Raw genomic sequence first — 20,658 nt, forward strand, 5'->3', positions numbered from 1 at the left:
GTTGGACACACCTTGCCCGTCTCCCCACCCTATAGGGACTCTTTAGCTCCATATATTACATTACTACTGGAAGAGTTTCAGATTGACGCTGCCCGGCAGCATATCCTACTGCTGTGACAGGTACCATCAGTCCCACCGGCAGCATATTGTATCTCTGTGAAAGGTTCCATTTGGCTGTATTCTAAACTGACGCCACCCGGCTGACAAAAAGGTCGCTTTTGGTGTCAGTGTCTGATGGTGAAATCACTGACCTAGTAGCAGTATTTGACAACATATATGTATGAATGGACTGAATAATAAGTGTTAACAAAGTTTGTGCAATATTTGAGTCAAAATTATTAACTATAATCCCTAACCCTAACATTAACCCTTTTTTATACTGGTCAAAATACTATTGTGTTAAATATGAAAACAACTCCCCAAACACAACCCTGAATGCAACACAATGACCATTTATATATTACAGACTTCTCCACATTTCCTAATAGGTAGTCTTCTTACTAAATTAGGATGTCTGAAAGCTTCTACCCTCCTGGAGTATAATGACAAGGGCAAATGTCCCTGTACTATTGATTGAGCTACACACCCGTTAAACACTTAGCTTTGGAAGGACACACACACACACACACACACACACACACACCACATACCACACGCTCATAGAGGGAGACTAGCGTTAAAACCGTCCTTCATCTATATTTCAGCTTCTGTCCGCCTGACGATGCCGAGTCATTAAGAGAGCTGCTATGCTGAAAGAAGAGTCAGACACACAGGGACAGATAGAAAGACATGTCATTTGTGCCTTGGGAGGTCCAAAAGTTCCCAAAAAACTTCATGAAAATCTCTCTTAAAGTCTTCATAAAGATGGCTGCTGGGGAAGGTTGCTTTAGGGTCAGAATATCAGGTTAATGACCGCAGGATGAGCTTTAAAGGCAGGGGAAGAGACATGAGTTTTAATAAGTAAAGCAAAACTCAAGGATTCAAGGATTGTGTTTTTCTGTATCTGTCTATCTCGCACCCTTAGCGTGGTAATTCAGGCAGGTGAATGCCATCTCATACATATTTGCTTGTTTTCTTGTTTTCTCTGAGGTTGCAGCTGTTGCTGTTTAGCTGCATTACACACTCAAAGAGATACCTTGACATTTTAACTTTTGGTATTTTACCAATCTTGCTCAGAATTGTTTCGTAAAAGATAACTTGTAGACTGCCTTTGTGCAATTTACCTTAGATCATTTTTCACACCCCAGTGCTCCAACATTTTAACTTCTACTGTTTCTCTGCTAAATTAATGGTCTAGATTGATTGCTAACTTGGATTTTTTTAAATTCTGGCCTAATGATCCCATTATGCAAATTTTAAAGCTGTGTTTATGGTCAGAAAAATGTTCCAGCCCATAGACCAATTAAAATAAGAAGGTCAACTAAACTGCTCTAATCTGAGCACAATATATGTGATTTGCTTCCTTTAATGCAGTGTTAGATATATATTTTTAAACAAAATTATATTTAAACAGTTTACTGACACATTGTATTTGTTGTAGCAAACCTGCATGCTATTCAACAATGTCCGCCACTTATTATATGATCAGAATGAGAAGACATTGCTTTTGTGTCCAAAAAAAAGTGATGGCCACTCAAATGTATACATAACAAATACACATTTTCTGAAGTTATTGATTAACTTGTTATTGGTGGTCTATTCATGTGTTGTGACTGGCAGCCAGCCATGCATGCTGACAGAAAAAGTCAACAATTGCCTTATAGAAGAGAAAATTGATCCTCTGGCCAACACTTTATAAAAGGCTTGTTGGTGCAAGCACCTGTGTAATTGTGTGAGGCTTGTAAATTTATTTATTTATTTTTAAATACTTATCACAGTTTTATGGTCAGGAATATCTCACAAGTCTGAGATCTGGCAGTGCATTCAGTCAGCTTTAAACTCCCTAAACACTAAGATGAAGCATTTTTTTAACGATTGCATTTTAAGCTATCTTTCACTCCATTTAGCCGTTTGCTGTCTTCATGTGAAAGAGTTGCACCAGTGCTGCAATTCAAGATGAGAATACCAGTATTAGTCTGATTGAATTTGTTGAAAGATAAAAATAAAATAAAATTTAAAAAAGTAAAAGAAAAGATATAAAGTAATGACTAAAAGTTGATCAAAAAAAATGTAATGACTTTACTTTACATGAGTACAACTGGACTGAAACAGTTTAATTTTTGCCAATCAAAACTGGGCTGAAACTATGACAGATAAAAATGAGTAAAATTTTAATCAAACTGATAAACACTTTTGTCTAAAGGCTAAGACTAAATCTCAAATAAATAAATTTACGCTGGTTGTGTGATCTATGGAAAACACCAGGATAGGGTGGTGCTTGTGTGTATCTGACTATTGACCTATCCCTAAGCCCCGGCCTCAAACGCCATGGGGCATTTACCCCATGTGCATGGGGTAAATGCAACACTGATACGCGGTATCCTGAGAGGCTGTAGAATAGACACGTAAAGAAGATAAATAAGGATGTCTACATTTGTTCTAAGGTAAGGCAACACAGTGTTAGCAAAATTTGCTGCAAAGTCAATATTACCTCACACAATGTCTTCAACATCATGTATAACATCGCCTTGCAGCAAACTTTGCTAGGTAACATTAGCATAAGTTAGCTAATAGCTGCTAACGTTGTGGCCATCTTCAGCTTCGTAACGTAAGCTCATCATGCCATTTGTTCAACTTAATGGTCAAACAAACCCTTGCAGTCACGACTGTGTCATTGAGCTTTCTTATTAGCTGTCATTAGGGCTGTAGGTTTGGCTAGCTTACACTTTACAGAGGCTAAAGGATCGTTCACAGAGGGAGAACAACCCTGATAGCCAGCAGCAACCATTACACACCTTGTACAGGCAGAGGAAGTTGTAGCCACAATTACTAAGAAAAAAAACATCTGTTGCCATAATTGCATGTCTGTGATGAAGTTTTGTCAGGGGTGCAGTCATGCCGTGCATAGCCAGCACATATGTCACAGCAGGTGAAGCCTTTCCAAACACATCAGCAGGGTCAAAACTACCATGTGCCAATAAGATGCACTCAGACTCCAAGGGCGCCACTGTGGCACTCAGCGCATTAACTACACACAATATTTCAATAAGGCATGCACAGTGCATGCATGGGAGAAAGTGTAAAATTGTGTAATCTGTTTGCCATGGGATGAGAGTGGGTCTGTAGTCTATGACCCTATGCTGCTTCCTACGATTTTCAGATCCTTAACAAAATAAATAGGTGAAATAGAAATGATTTTATTTGAAAACATTTCTCTAATCTCTTTTCAGGTGCAAAAATATTTTATTAAGACTTCTAATTGGAGCAATTTAGTTCGTTTCAGCTCTGCTCAAATCATTTTGGTGTGAGTAAATCTTCTCAGGCACCAGCTCATCCAGAACCCTCCGAGTTCCCAGCAAGCAGAGAAAGGTTAAATAAGGAACTGTTAAAGGAACACATTCTTCAACAAACTGCAGACTGAGAGTCGGGACACTCTGTACCTTCACCAACTGCCCATTTGTAAGAGCCTTAATAGATAAGATCAACTGTTAACCCTTTGAAACTTGAGCAAAGTGGCCTGATTTCTTTCAAGAACATAAGAAGAGGGCAATGTGCAACTTTACGAGAAATTACCCCCAAATTTGCCAGAAATAAATAACAATTACAAAAAAATTTAAGGAAAAAAGAAAATGACTGGACACAAGTGCCTCATATTAAATAACATAAGTTTAAATATATAATCATTTAAAAGGCCAATGTAATGCATAAAATGCAATTTCTTACTTGCCTAAAAGTGATTGCAGCTCCTATCTTGCCTCTGAAAGGCAGTTTATATAACTATACAAATTGATTTACTGTCATTTTTGCCTTGCATGCCCACCTCCAGTCTCCCAAATCCGTCAGTGCTCTCAGCACAAAGGCTGGAAGCTGCAGTGTCCTCAGTCGAGATCGTATCTTCTGGCCTGGATGGTCCTCCCATTTCTGCTTGACTTTTACGCTGAGTGGTGAACATTCATTTACCCCTTCTTTTCACATTCTAGAACCTTTTTATGCATTTCAAGGCAGTTCTGTAGGTTTCAGAAAATGATGAAACCTGTACCGCCACGTGAATGAATGAACATAATGAGTTGGATAAATTGAACTAAAAAGCTGAGACTCTTGAGTCCAATTTTATTCATGTGGGATGATACTAGCCCCCATAGTAGCCATTTTATTGTAGTGTGACCAGTTTTAAAAACTTGACCTTTTTTTATTAAAAAAAAAAAAAAAGACTTTTGTGACGTCTAGGATATTCAAACCAAATGAAACTTTGCAGCCAACAACCGAGAGACCTTGGGTGTTCAGATGATTTATGGCTCTCCTCATACTGTCTTCTGTAGGAAATTTTAAGTTCATCTTTCACTGAATAAGAACAAAAATATGTTTTTTTGCCCACTACAGTGCACTAAAGAGGTAATGAAAAGGTTCCTATTTAGGAAAAAATTAATAAACAAACAAAAAATGTTCCAATTGCAATAAAAAAATGTATTCGTTTATATAAAAGACATTTTTTGTGATTTATTACTTAGCATGCATGCCTTAGACGAACAAGGAATTTGACTTTAGTAAGCTTTGCTCTCAATGTAAAGGAATTAAACATTAAATATAAAAATAAATAATAACAGAAAAAATATAGTATAGAATGTACGTATTTACAAGCCCTAATTAAACCATTTTAGCTAAACAGCGGGCTTTCCAATAAAACTGAGATAACTGCTGACATTATCACAACTCATTTCTCAGACATTCAAAAGTCTCTTCTCCAGGAAGAGTGAATAATAAACTGTTGACAAGATGAGTAGCTGTCAACATGACATGTAAGCTGTATACATGGTTAAAATCTTGAGGTGCCCCTTAAAGGTTTGTGTTTAGTGATACAACACTGATGTCAAAAGTTTACATTTAAACATGAATCAAGACAAAAATATGGTAAACTAAGTTTTTATTGATCCCCAGAGGTGAAATTCTGCATTTAAAACACCACAAGACAAAGATGTGTACAGATTAGTTTTATTTTTTTTAACATTGTTTTAGGGTATTCAATTTTATTTTAACAGGCCAATTTGCTCAAATCACAATGTGTCTCTGTACTACACACGACATCCCTGTCCTGAGACCCTCACGGTGCACAGGGCAAAAGATGTCGTGTTCACAGCACAGATCAACATTCGGAAATGAGAGTAAAGCAGTCAAGGCAATTTTGTTTATAAAGCCAATTATCACAAATCACAATTTGCCTCAGAGAGCTTTACAGCATACGACATCCCTCTGTCCTTAGACCCTCACATCGACTAAGGAAAAACTCCCCAAATAAACTCCTTTAACGGGGGGAAAAATGGTAGAAACCTCAGGAAGAGCAACTGAGGAGGGATCCCTCTCCCAGGACGGACAGACGTGCAATGGATGTCGTAAAAAACAACTAAATTACAGTTATGATATAAAAAAGAAAAAAAACAAACTAGAGATCCTATTGGAACTCAAGAGACTCTCAAGAGACTCTTGGGGACAGGACCTCAATTGTAGCTGCAAACCAGCCCAACCAACCTAAATGAGGACCAAGGTCAGACAGGTGCCCAAGAATTGGTTAAGGGCTGGATGCAGCTCAAGACCTGACTGTTGCATGCTCAGGAATCCAAGTGTATTAGACTGCAGTGCAGACTGAGAACTGGATCACTGGGCATTCAACAACCAGGAGGCAACCATGTTAGCAGAAAATTCACATTTCTGCTAACGTGGTCGCCCGTCACAAAGCCAGGGATGGTATTTTAGCTGAAGCAAGGTGGCTCGCCAGTCGGGGTCTTCGGTAAGACACTTCTTCAGGAAGTCTTTGCAGTCTAGAGAGAGCAGGAGATCACAGGTTTAGTTGGTGGTTCAGTGATTCATTGTTAAACAAGCATCATTTTTCAAAGATTTGCATCTATTTATTTTTGGAATGGTAGGTAAGAGTAACAAAAAACATGAATTCTTTTAAACAGAAACATGTCTAATTTAGAGTATTGCAAGTGTTAACTCAAACATGTCTTGGTTTATTTGAAATGAGATGAAGCCACAGATTTCTGCCTTAACAGTGCTACACTAAAGGTGATTTTAACTTCATAGTGCTCATAACTTTTAAAAAAACCAAGCAACGTCTCTTTTCACAAACTGTTTGTTAGAATACATAATCTACAACAAACTGCAAATTTGTATGGCTATAAACTACAAAACGTTAAAAAATATTGTAGTGTATTGGTATAAAAAACACCATCTTTTATAATTTCATTTAAATGACCCTTTCAAAATGTGTTTGTATGGCTTACTTGTCGTCAGATTAGGACAGATGTCAATCCCGCTCCGAAGATAAACTGATGTTTTGAAAGTGTCCTGATGGTCGAGCAGGTCATACAGCAGTGCTCCCAGCTGCCACACCGTTGTGGGTTCCGCCTGGTATTGTTTTTCCAGAAACCACTCTGGAGGAGCTTTCGTGAAGGTACCTAAAGAACATAAAGGAGAAAGACGGTCAGAGACAATCGGAATTACAACAACAAAAACTGAGAACAGCATGAGAATCCTTCTTTTAATATTCTAAGATATCATACCAGAATAGCGATGATAATATCCATCTGTCACAAGACAACCGCAGCCAAAATCGATCACTCGGACACGTGGGACAGCGGATCCAGTTTCAACAAGGACATTTACCAACTTGATGTCCCTGTGAAACACTCCATTTTCATGCATATCGAGTGCTGCATCCACCATCTGCTTCATGATAATCTGTGATAGAGTGAAAGAGTGAAATAGGTGAATGCATGCAGTGGAGTTGAACCTAAACATTATAAATAACTGGAAATGCTGCCTAACTCTTCCTCCTTCACCTAGCTTCAGTACCTTAGCCTCGTCTTCCTGCAAGTAGCCTCCTTTTGCACTGCAGTACCGTCGGAGATCCATGGAAGGTGTTGGTCTCTCCATAACAAGGATAAGTTCCTCCTCTAGAGCAAAGCAGTCCAGCAGGGAGATAGCTGCAGATGTCCCAGCTGATTCAGCCCCACCTGCTGCTTTTACCATGAGGGCGACTTCATCGATGACTTTAAACACCTTTCCGTCTTGGAGCTAAAGAACATACAGAAAATAACATGATCAGAAATAACATCAATGTATACCACCTTAAATGAGAAAGAAATAGCTTTGCATGGTCTGAACCATGCAAAGGCACTGGCACTACCAGTAAAACATGATATAGTTGATAGTGTTCAAGAAACCCGATTTAATCACTTACCACCTCCTTGTATTCGACCAGCTCCATCGGAATGTGTTTAATAGCCACTGGTGTCATGTCCTTTATCCTGTAGCCTTCATACACAGATCCAAAACCTCCTCTGCCAAGTTGGGAAAGCTCATAGTATGTGCCTTCAAATTCAGCTGTAAAAACAAAAACACAAAGAGGTGACGTATTTGCATCAATTTTAGACAGACATTTAATGATTGGAAATGTGCTTACTCGCTTTCGTGCCAAGATTCAAATGAAAACATTAAGTACGGCTCATGTCTGTATGATAACTTTGGATTTTTGATGGATTAAACAAACAAGATAAAAAGTGCTAAATTTTAAACACTGGAGACGGATGGATTTTCTTGACTGTTAACAGAGCATTTTCAGTCTTTGTGCTAAGCTAAAATAAACTAAGCTAAACTTAGCTAAGCTAAGAAAACCAACTCCTGGCTGAACTCATGGCAACAAGGCCAATAATTAGAGTTCTCAAAATTTCAAACCATGAATCAGGTCTAACCTAACTTTTTTCAAATTATCTATTTACCTTTGTTGGTTTTGACTGTGAAGGACAAGTCATACCCTTCCTCCTTTTCTGAGGAGGAAGATGAGCATGATGTACAAATCTTCAGGCTCCGGCTAGACGATGTTTTTGAGGACCTGTTTGTGTCAGAGCGGGCCCATCTTCTGCGCCTCTTTACTCTGACACTCTTGGACACCCCACTACTGGACTCAGTGATGCTGGTGTCATTGCCAGCTCTGAGCTTTTTGTTGGGGTGCTCCTCCTCAGTCTCATCAGCCCGCCGCTTGTTCCCCCTCACACTGGCATCCTCATACACAGTCATGAAAGGGGAACTGGTTTTGGTCTCAATATTACCCCTCAGCTTCTTCTCAGAAGGCCCTTCCTCAGTACTGGCCTTCCTCTTGCTCCTCGTCTCCCGGACATCCTCCACTATGCTGTCAAGTTTGAAGGTGAAGTCCGCAGCTAAAATTAGAACAAAAACAAAGTTAAACACCTAGTAACAGCATTTAGTGGCATTTAATTGATAACTGTACAACCCCAAATTCAGAAAAAGCTGGGACTCTGTGTAAAACCTAAAAATATAAAATAAACATGCAATGATTTGGAAATCCTTTCCACCATATGTGAGGGAAATAGGCCAATTCAACACATCAAACTAAAGTGATGAAGAAATAGAAGCTTTTCAATCCATGAAAAATACGGTGCAATAACATGGAATGACACAGGGAACTTACTTGCAAGTCTTGCATAAAGATTATCAATTTAGCATTAAATATCTTGTACTTTGACTATATTCACATTGATGTATTTGAGAAGAATTACCAATTTACTGCAATCATTTTTTTAAATGAACATTTTACACATTGACCCAACTTTTTATGAATAAGGATTGTATTAAATGGCCTCTCTATCAACCTACAGCTATTATATACATTGAAACTTTAAAGGTACGTCTTAGTCTTTCTCTAATCCATGTTTTCCCTGTGAAATGTTGGATAGTTTACCCATCTAGGCATTTGAAATGTTTTACTTATTTTCCTAAATCACACATACTTTTTTAGCATCAGAGTAAACTGATAAACTAAATTTTTGGTAACTTTTTGGTAATTTTTGTTGTTGTTGTAACTGTTGTTACCAAACCAATGCCCATCTCATCTTTATGCCACTTACCTCTTGGTTGGCCAAAGACCGGAAAGTAAAAAGTCTTTGGCTCTTGCTTTGATCCATCCATGGCGATCAAATGTCGTTGAAACAAATTGTCTCTCGAAAAATGCGTCCTCACGAAGCAGTAAACCCGTGTCTGTCAAATGAATCTCTGATATTACCTGACAGTTCTTACATACACTAATCCGAAATAAAACGCTTCATGACATCGGACAGAACATGATGTCACCTGAAATAAAATGCTTTATGACATCATGTTCCGTCCGATGTCATTAAAACATCACGGAATGCACAACATTCAAATTTTCACACAAAAACAAACAAACAAAAAAAACCCAAACAAACAAATAAAAAAAAACCAAATAAACAAACAATTGTATTAATTTTATTAATATTATGGCAATAAATATTACTAAATACAGCAAATGTCCTTCTCATGAAAGCTTGAAAAGCTGACCCAATACTATCACAGGCAGGACAGCTTACCAATGTGAAATACTGCAATAGCAAAATACACCAAATACATTGTTGTTGTTTTACACTGTGTCTCTCTTACAGTTATTGTTTTTGTTTTGTTTGTTCAGTGAACGAAAAAATAGAAAGCTGTCTCATCTAATCCAAACCAATACAAAATCCTTGCAATAATTACTATCTAAATGATACTAATATTCTATTGACAATAAGTTCAATTTTACTATTATTAATATATTGCATTTGAAACCATGTTTGTCACATTTATATTCAAAAGGGTTTTTTGTAAACATTTGAATCAATATAAAAGGATCTATTAAGCCCCAAAATTAACTTTTTAAACGTGAGTCATAAGTGTTTTGTCTGCTTAAAGGTCCAGTGTTGTTAATGTAGTGACATCTAGTGGTGAGGTTGCAGATGGGAAACTTTTCTTTTGTGCCACGCGTGTAGAAGAACTACACTGGCCAATGTGGAAAATGTGAAAATGCTGAGATGCAAATGGCCCTTGGTAGAGTCAGCGTTTCATTTGTTCTTTCATTACAAAGCCAACTTAACAAATGAAATCAAATCAATCACTTCATAATGTGCAACCTACCACTCTGACTGTCTTTGTGCACGGATTATCTAACTTAATTTTTTGGTGTGGTAAAAGAAAATATTACAGTCATCTCTATTATAAAAACAAACTAACTGAAACCGAAGAGCACTCAAAATTACTAAAATAAATCCTTAAATATACAAAATGCCTTCATTTTTACAGTTTGTTGATTTAATTAAAATTGTCAGCACATCAAGTATGAGTGAGCATTGGTGCATATTTTATTGAGACTACATGACTCAAAAAACAAAACTAAAATGACACATTTATAAACAAAGAAAAAGCCTTTACGAAAACAAAATTGTATCTTTCTTTACAAAATATAGAAAAATGGTACATTAATGCACTAAAATAAAAAATGATCAAAAAATAAACGATTAATAAACTAAAACAAAATGTTTTCAGACAACAACAAACAAAATTATTTTCTAGGAAAACTAGACTTAAACAGCCAATCGCTCTCTTTGAAAGGTGGAGGCAGGTATGTCCTCAGGCGAGATCATATCGTCTGGCATGTATGGTCCTCCTCCCATTTCTGCTTAATTTTTCATAGAAAATTTGCTTTTGTTTACTACTGCTCTTCACATCATTGTACCCTTTTTTGCATTTCAAGTGGTTCTGGAGGTTCCAGAAAATGATGAAACCTGCGCTGCCACGTCCTTCCATGCCTGCTTTACCTTTGCCACTTTTGGTGGATTTCTGCTGCTTTCACAAATTATCTGCTCGTGTGCCATCACCTTGCGCACAAGCAGATCGGTTAGGTGGCTTTAAAACTAACCAGTGACAGCAGAGTTTGCTCTGCACTGTTTGATTGTATATTCATGACGTGGCTGTTTGCTACCCTGAAGTTACTATAAATAAACAGTTAGGATTGTGATTCGCTCTATAGCATACACTGGAAATAACTATATGTCTATAGTTACTAGCTGAGAGAGGGCATATCTCCACCTGCCACGGAGGAGTGGGACATACTTCCGTCAATGACTCAGTTCTCCCCCTGCAGCCTGTATACTGAGACAAGGACAGTAGTTCAATCAAGTGGCCTAATCGAGCCGTAACCATAGCTCCACTTAACTGTGCATGGAAACTGATGTAGCAAGACCATATTACTATTTAATCTTTTTCTTGTGGTAATCCTATTTACCTCTGTTGTTTCAGGGTGATTCCACTAATTTCTATTAAAGATAGGCTATTTAAAGCTGGATATGAATCCTGAAGAATGTTTGAGCAATGGAGTTGGCTCAGGACTTGGCGTGAAGCATATTTTAAAGCTGGCAGGATCAACTGTTAGGTCTCTCTCTGTGATACTGACAGTAATTGATATTCCCCCTGCGTCTGTCTACAGTAGATGCCAGGACAGTGTGTAGTGAGGATGACCTTTACTAAAGTGTTTTCTTGTGTTAACGACATCTTTTTTCACAATTATGAGATCATTTCTTGATAATTAGGCATGAATGATGTTGAGATAATTCCAAACTCTTTGCTGTAACCTCCTCGTCACCCAGCTCCTAAATGTTTCTATGGAGGGGTCTAATAAATTTGAGGATATTGGTGCCAAGAGGTTTTGTTCTGTAGCGAAACAAACTTAATGCAGATCTCAGGCGCAACGGTGACATCATACCCAGGGAGGGATATCCTGCCATAAAAATCCAATTCAGTCTATCAATAACGTCTGCTGAAACCTTCCAGCTCAAAGGACAACGTCAAACAAACACACTGACTGCTCTTAATCTTGTGTCCAAAGCCCCATTTAAGAAGTCAGGGGTACTGTTACATGGCCCCATCACCAAGGAATTATAGATTAACCCTTTGAAAACTGGACTAACATCACTTTTCTTGTGCTGCTTTCAGATACGTTTGACAAGTATTTAAATCTTTGAACTCTGAAAAAAATAGCAACTAGGTAAGAAATGTTGCAAAAATTGCCAGAAATTAAATTATGTTTTAAAAGCTAGGGAGAAATGTCTAGGGAAAAAGACAACAAAAAAAGCTAGGAAACTATAGTTTTAATCAGAATTAAATATCTATTATTGCATGTTTAACACCCAGTTTGGAAAACTGTCTGGTAAAGAGGAATCGCTACATCATTCTTATTACTTTACTTCATTAATTTGTGTTAATATTTTTTAAAAATGTGTATTTGCAAACCATAAAAACATGGGAAAAAATACTCAAAGCTAGCTTGTAGGCTTCCCCTTGTGACTACAAAATTAGTTAAGCCAAAGTTTGTGTCCCCAAACATGACAGGGGGCATGAGGGGTCAAGTATAGAAATCGGAACACTATCTGGTGACAGTTGACAGGGTGACAAATAAATACCAAAATATTTTTGCAAGTGAGATGAATTTAAAATGGCCATAAGTGACCTCTTCCTGAAGGTACAAGCGCTAGCGGATGACATCGTATATGAGCAAGAGAGCCACACACACACACACACACACACACACACACACACACACACACACACACACACACACACACACACACACACACACACACACACACACACACACACACACACACACACACACACACACACACACACACTGGGAGAGCCTTGCAGGTGCCCACACATTACCTCAAAGGAGCATAAATGTGCTCCTTGTGACTGTAAGAGCTCCACTGGACTCCCTGATGTGACAAGCCCAACAGTAGCTGCTCTTGCCTGGTTAGCTCTGACAACCACCACTGTGGGAATGCACAATGGCATCCAAAGTACACTGCTGTGCAATGACTGTGCCCTTGTCAGGGACAGAGCTAAGTTGTACACATCTGAGGCTAAGCTCAAACCTAGTTTGGTCCAGGAGCCTGCTTCCTCTTTTTTATCCCATTTATGGCAGCTGTATGCATTTTTTATGCCATTTGAGATAATAGAATGCCTAAAAATCTGTGCATCATTTGGGAAAAACATGACAATTGCCAAGGAAATGGTGGTGGTGGGCACCAATACCACCATATAGGCATCTGCTGAATGTCCAAAGTCCAACAGTCTTTCTTTTAGCTCTGTATTTGGTCTCTACCAATTTTTGAAATGAACATGTGGCTAATTCATCTGCTAAATGCTCCAAAATATTGTTCAACTAGTGACATTGGTGTAGGTTATTTAAACAACAAGCTGAGAGTCATTATAAAGCTCTGTACATCTGAAGGGGGCAGCAGATTTTAGAAATACTTCTTTGTAGGTTCATCTGTTCCCCCTTTCACATGATCACATTGTTTTCACATTGTTGTTTGGTTCATTGTTATTACATAGCTGCTTCAGCACTGACATACAATACTGACTTCTTGAACTTTTTGCATCTACCCCAAACTGTCTTGAATACTAAGATGCTACTATAGCTCTATATACTATAGCTCTGTCAGGGCAGAAAGAAGAGGGCTGTCAAAACCCAGATGATTTCCTTTTATCACAGAACATCAGACAACATGCGAAAAACATTTTTAGTGCAGTGTGTTTTATGTGGTGAAAACTCAAAAGTAGAGATAATAAAGTAGTTCACAACATCTAAGATGCAACAGGGAATATGCTGCTGGAAATATTCCAAAATGGATTTGTTTGAGGCTAACAAATCATGGATTTTGCGGTCAGTTTGGTAGTGTTTATTTATTTGACCTGCAGTACAATACCCAGCTGAATACGTATATTATCATACAGGAAAGTGGAAGAAAACGTCAGTCTTCTTTTTTACAATGCTTGCTACCCTTTTGTTCAACTTGGATAAAACTTGATCCACCATGGTTTTTGAGAACAAGTTTGGGTTCATTTATGGAGGTCATAACTCGCTTTCCATGGAGTGCAGCGCTTTTGTCGGGGAGTGTGGGGTAGTTTACTGTAGCTCCTCAAGTTGATGGTGCATTTTATTTGAGCATCCATAAACTGCAGTAAAACTGGCAATGAATAGAGGCCAGAAAAAAGTTACAGCACTTCAAGAGAGCAATAAGAAGATGAAAGGAGAGGTGGAGAGATATCGAGGGAGAACAGAGGAGGAATGATACGGGGAGTGGCACTTAAGATACTCTTTTACTCCTCATCTGATGAGGAGAAGGACCAGATAGATGGAGCGATAAAAAAAGGACCAAGGAAAAGTGGAGGGATGAAGAGCAGATAAGCAGATAATGGAAGGATCAAAGAAAGGGGCTGCCTCCATGTACCATGGAATGGAGAAAATCAACTTGAATAGGGCTAGTTTAACATATATTTGCTTGATTTTTAATGTATATTTTAGTTAAAAAAAAAAAAACAAGCCATGTTGGCGTTGTATTCAATTCACGTAGTGCCTGAAAAATTGCTTGAGCTTTGTGTCATCTAAGTATTTTTTTCTTTCCTTAAAAAAATTGCTATGTAAATACACATGAACATAGACAGAGGTCTTAAGTCCATATGATGCATCCATAGATCCACCCCCCAAAAAAATCTATAGATATAAAATGAGAGTAGAACAGACATTCCCAGTCGAATTAACATAACAGTGTGGTCTACAAGGTTCCAATCTTATACCAGGAGCAGTGGAGTAACGTTATATTTTCAAAAAAGCAATCTATAACTACTAAAATATCCCTTAACTATTATTTATCTGCCCTACGAAAGTCTGGCGACCTGTCCAGGGTGTACCCCGCCTTCCGCCCGATGACAGCTGGGATTGGCTCCAGCCCCCCCTGCGACCCTTACGAGGACAAGCGGTTACGTAAAATGAATGAATGAATGAATATTATTTGTCTGCTTGTTTTGTTGCCACAGATTCCATGTGTGTTGAAATAAGATGTTCTATAGCTGACTCTGAAGGAGTGAAATCTGCTGCTTAGTGGAAAGCTGAGAGGCATACCATTTAAGAGACCACGGGTATATAGTATCAGCATATTTTTACATCTAACTTTATGAACTAAGGATTTATTTCAACCAAACCAAAGTTGGTGATTGTTGGAACAGTGGACTAACAAACTAACAAGACTAACTTTTTTATAGATTTTGGTGAGTTTGTTTCTGTCAAGTTTGAATGAAGTGTGTTTAAGATGGGTTTAACAAGGCAGTTAAGCTAACATTGGTATTAGTACAGTAAAAGAGAGAAACTTGGATTGGTGTTAAGTTGTTTTTATTTGTTCAATAAAGTGTGAGACTAGGCCAAAACAGCATTCTTAAAAAAGTGAGCATGATACACTTTACTGCCCCATTGACATGTATTGTCTTTATAATAACTAACACCAACTACCCTTTTCTTTGGACCAGTCAAATGGCCAAAGTAAAAATGCCCCTTTTACCCATTTCATTCCTATGCTTAAATCATTATCATTATAAAGTCATCATTATAAAGCTTCACAAAAACATCCTTTCATTAATGTTACTAGCTTATATAGGCATAAAATAACATTTCCATACGTTGTAACCATTCCGTCCCACTAAAAACGACATTGTTCAATAACATTCAAACAATTCAAAGTCTTGTAAGTTAAATTTGTTCTGACCTTTTTGTGGTTTGGTTTTAATATGTGTGACTGAAGAATATTGCATTTTTGATCTCTGATCCACAACTATGTCATGCAATTCCATCAGATGTTAAATTAACTTTCAAAAATGTGTTTTTGAATGAGATCAGGGATAAAATGTGTGGTTTTGTTTGAACAGTGGAGGACACATCATTTCTTTTGACTAATTCACTTATTTTTAGGCCTCGAGTGACAGTAGTTCGCCAGTTCAGAGAAAGTTCATGTGATTCACTGTTGTGAAACAGAGCCAACAGCTTCTGTATTTCACAGCACATTGGCTTATTTTATTCCATGCCACTAAGGCAATTTAGCATAACTGATCCATTTTCACATTTTATTAATGAACAACTGATGTATGAATCAACCCATTTATGGACAGAAGCTTTTTTCTTTTAATACAATAGCTCAACTTGTCCTAATATTGAGAGTTGCAACAAAAAAGTTTATTGTTTTGGCTGATCACATTTATGGGTGCATTAGTATCAGTCAGGAATTGCTTCAAGAGGAATTGATCAATAGACATCAAGACAGATTTGTGTGATGGACTAATAGCATGTTGGTGGATTCAGTCACACACTGAGATATTTTGCAGGTGTGTATGATGCAGAAAACTTGCTTCCCCAAGCTTATTTGTTTCTAATTAACACTTGAGGGTGCTGTAGTTGTTTGCTTGATATAAGTGTTGATATTATCTCTCTGATACTTAGTAAGACACCAGTGACTAAACTGAATACTCACCCTTTTGTAACCAAGTAAACTTAATGCCACACAAACACTCATTTTTACAGTCAGTGATTAAACGTATATTCACATTCTCCATTTCACTGAGGTATAGTTCCACCTGGTGAGGCTTCTGCTCCATGGGCTGCTCCCTCACTGCAGAGCGGCTGAATGAATGTTAGCTGTGTAAATGAAATGCATTGCATCAGGCTGTAGAAAGGAAATGGAAGAATTGCCACCATCCCTGTTCACCGAGCCAGCCATCTGTTCCAAATGCTTTCACTTGGCACAGTGTGCCAGCATATTAAAACCGAGACAACTTTCTTTCCCCTCTCAAGAGACGTTAACCTGTTTAATAAGCCCACCGACTCACCTGAAGACCCACAATGCCCTACTGTGGCTGTCATGTAAAAAGAACTTTTTACCTTCCTACAATGTATAACATTACTGCACTCATATATATATATATATATATATATATATATATATATATATATATATATATATATATATATAGTCTTGTACTACTTACTGTGCAGTGTCTACACCACCAGCTAATCTGAGACCTTGCACACTGGCACACTGTGACATTGTTCACAGCTCTTGCTCCAATCTTCAGTCCTTATAATTTATTTCAAGCACCTAATTCTTTCAAGCACAGCACACTGGACCATGACCCTGCAAGACAGTCTGCACTTTAATCACTGCAACAATGTCTAACGCTTGACTAAACTGTAAAGAAAAGTACCTTTAATAGACCTTCCACAATTGTACCTGTACCCGTCGCCCTTTTGCCATTTGGGTCAGTATGCAGTGTGCAACAGTGCCTCAAATAGCCTGCCTTATTGTAAAATCCCTATTAAATAATACATAATTTTATCAATAATCATGGTGGTTAACCACTACAAACACTATATTCCTATACTGACCACGGACTTTGTTCTGGACAATAACCAGTGAAACATAATTACTGTATCAGACTGATGGTAAATCATAACCTTGAAGGGTTATGCCAGTGGATTTGCATGCTGAAGTCACAGATCTGGATTATTTTACGCTATTAACGATCAATTTCCTAAACAAACAGTGTTACAGCCCTGCAGTATTTCCCTGCCTTTACCTTTCTCTGTGTTCCTAGTGCTTCTCAGTCCATCTCTCTATTTGTTTATGTTTTGTTAATGTGTGTTCTTGGGCATCTTCTCTCTTTTCGCTGCTCCTGGCTATTTTCATCATGCACACGTGTCTGTAATCAACTAATCACCCCCCTCAGTCTGTTCACCTGCCTCTCATCAGCTTGTTATCTGGCAGTACATTTACCCCAGCTCTTCAACCAGTCTTCACCAGATTGTGCCTTTACATGCACAATAATACTCCACTATTATTCAAAATGTAAACAGCATATTATATTCAAATTATTTTAATGTGCATTGTCATAGATGTGTTGTACAAAAAATAGTTTAACACACTAACTTTAAAAGATTATGAAAGACTTGGATATCAACAGGTTTTTGGATATGCACAAATATCACATCGGCAACCTTTTCAAGAGTTGGCTGCAAGAATGAAACAGGGAGTCTGTGTTTACACGAACAAACAGGTCCGTTGAATGTTTATCAGAGAATATTGGTGGAATATTAATTTTCATGAGCCATATAAATAGCTTAGTAGGAATGTTGTCTTTTTCTGAATAAGGGCAAAAAACGAAATATTTTGTGCATGTAAACACAGTCGTTGCTGTTTCAACCACAGGGGTACCTACGCTTCAGGCCAACCAACCTTAGTCTCTAGAGAATATTCTCCCTGAGGTTTGGTGTTATTAATTTGTCTTTTCTTAAGTTCAGGTTGAGCACCTACCTGTCTGTCCACCACATTCTCATCCAAGCTCGTCACATGGTGCAGCTTTGTCAGTGACCTTCTGCGTCTACGTATACCATTTTAGCTGTCTTTCTGCATCAACAGTTTATGCTCCCGGATGCTGTTACGGTGATGTGAACAAATGCACATGGTGGGATGATGCTGCAAAAACGCCACCTGTTCTGCCCAAACGCGTTCTCATCTGACGCCGTGGCTTTTGGCACCACGCTCGTACGCCAAAAGCACTGACAGAGTGGATGTATTTGACAAGTTCGGAATGAGAGCAGGCTGGCCTGCCTTCTTGTTTGTTTCCCTGCCTACCTACCAGCAATCTCCTAGCTTCCAAGCCCCTGTTTGCCAGGCCTCTTGCCCCAGGCGCCATCATCTCCATTCTTCCCTGCTGCCACCCAGTTCCATTACCTGTCATCAGACCTCATGAGATCATCTCTTACAAAAGAACTCTTTTCTTACCACCGTCACTCAGAGCATGCCCTGCATTTGGGTCCCACCTGTGTTCAGAAAAAATGATGTGTTGCTGACCTCAAAGAGACTTAAACTTTGTTTGGATGCTCACTGGGTAACCTTTGAACTAGAATCACTTTGAAAACCTTACCTGGTAGTTTGTCAAGAAGGATTTATTTCAACAGCTTGAAGGACAGCATGCACACACAGTGTGCACGGCATATTGGCGCAAAATCAAACCTAGTAGACAAACAACAAGAAAGCATGGACTTGTTTAAGACAGATAATGTAAATTCGTGTCATTTTTTTACAAATACAAGACAACAAACAGATCCGTGGAACTCTAAGTTTTAGATGCAGCTGCCTTGTTGAATACACAAAGAGTTTTATAAAGATGATGCTATTGTTAACTGTGTGTTTATCTGTTAGCTTGACAATTTATGTCACACTTTGGGAAATTGTCAAAAAAAATGGCAAATTATGATTCATATGTTAACCCTAATCAAGCAAAACCAACTGTATGGTCTTTCTGTGTTGTCACAGAGTAACATCGACCTTGTATTCACATTAACAATGAGACAGTGACCTCATATTCTTACAACCCTGCATAACATAGATTACATGCTTCCACAAGTTCGTTCCCATTTTAGTTTCTAATCTTGTGAGCAAGCTATTAACCTGTATGTCACAAAATTCTTATCTACATAAATTCCACTGGTTTTAAAGCTGGAGGGATAAATGCTTTCCAGGGACATTACATATACAAACTAAAATGATAACAAAACTAATTCAAACAGCCATGGTGAAAGATAAAAAGAGCAAATTCCACGAGTACCATGAAAAGATTGGATATAATGCTGTTTTTAATTAAAAAGAACAATTTTAAAATATGTTAAGAGTGTCATTTCATGTTATTGCACACCAACTACTCATTACTAACATGTCCTCAATCTTAGCAAATTTAGGGTTTCACACAAATTTACCTGTCTGAACACATCCTGTGGGGGCACATTTAGGTGTCAAACATTGTTTGAGCTGTCTCTTCTTCTTATCTTGACCTGTGTCACAAAATCAAACATGTTCAGTATTCTCCATCATTGTTCTGGGCACAAAAGGTGTTTCATCATCAATTAGGTGATTTGCAATCTCTAGGTGCACTCTGACATGACAATGGTAGTGACATTGGACTGCTGTAAATACGGTGATGCTGTCAGAATCTGTTAACTGCAGACACAGCAGCTGAAAGCAAGAAATTGTTTTGTCACACAATTTGGTGGTTATAAAAATCAGCAACACCAGATAGGCAGCTGAACCTTCCTCTCAGATAACACAGTATACATATCAGCAGAGTGGCTATGAGTCTGTTTAGACCTGGTATTAACATGAATCCAAACACAAGTGGACAGCCGAGACACATCGCTGTTCACACCTGTGTCAGTCATGCGTCTCCATCTGACAACTTGTGGTGAGATTTTTATACTGCTTACGTAACTGATCTTAGAAGGTCCAAGGGCCCAGCGCAAGGTTATGATGTCCATACTCTCACTAGCACACTTACTAGTCTCATCATCAGTTGTCTTGGTACCACTGGAGATACAGCTTTCGCTAGAAGTCAACATCACTCCGTCCAAAATGATGGATGGTCAAGCAACACTTCGTCCAACTCGACATTCAATGGGCAGGTTATGGAGCATTAGCCCCTCATTACAAAACAACCACCATTGCCAGCAGTGATAACATAGTCCTTGTGTGGGATGCTTCAAGACAAATTAGTGTTTTCTCTAGAAAAGATATGGGGTCAAGACCACCTTGACAAGTGTTTGAGTGATTCAGTCACTCAGGATGCATGTTAATATGAGGTATAAACAGGCTTTATATTTTCCTGGCGCGCCCATAAAATTCAATGTGGCACACCAGAAAAAGTTATCGATAGCAAATATAATCAACCTGATACCGTTCTGTAGCATATCATGCGCACACTACAGGTCCTGTCCGGCTATGTTGACAAATGACACGCCATCAGACTGACATGGCAGGTGTTGTCCGGCTGTCTGGCAGT

General features: G+C 38.3%; 1 long non-coding RNA gene across 1 annotated transcript in view; it reads left to right on the top strand.

Moving 5' to 3' along the window:
• The window catches only part of LOC148186212 (uncharacterized), a 31,556-nt gene extending 12,134 nt beyond the window's left edge, over window positions 1-19,422 (top strand). Inside the window, exons 3-4 of the long non-coding RNA XR_015775119.1 lie at window positions 3,926-4,043; window positions 18,243-19,422. This is a non-coding gene — a long non-coding RNA (uncharacterized LOC148186212). The remainder of the gene's footprint in view (window positions 1-3,925; window positions 4,044-18,242) is intronic.
• Window positions 19,423-20,658: the final 1,236 nt, after the last annotated feature.

This window comes from Plectropomus leopardus, chromosome 20, assembly GCF_026936395.1.
Source record: "Plectropomus leopardus strain MGB_pleo_1.0 chromosome 20, ASM2693639v1, whole genome shotgun sequence".
Taxonomy (NCBI): Eukaryota; Metazoa; Chordata; class Actinopteri; order Perciformes; family Serranidae; genus Plectropomus; species Plectropomus leopardus.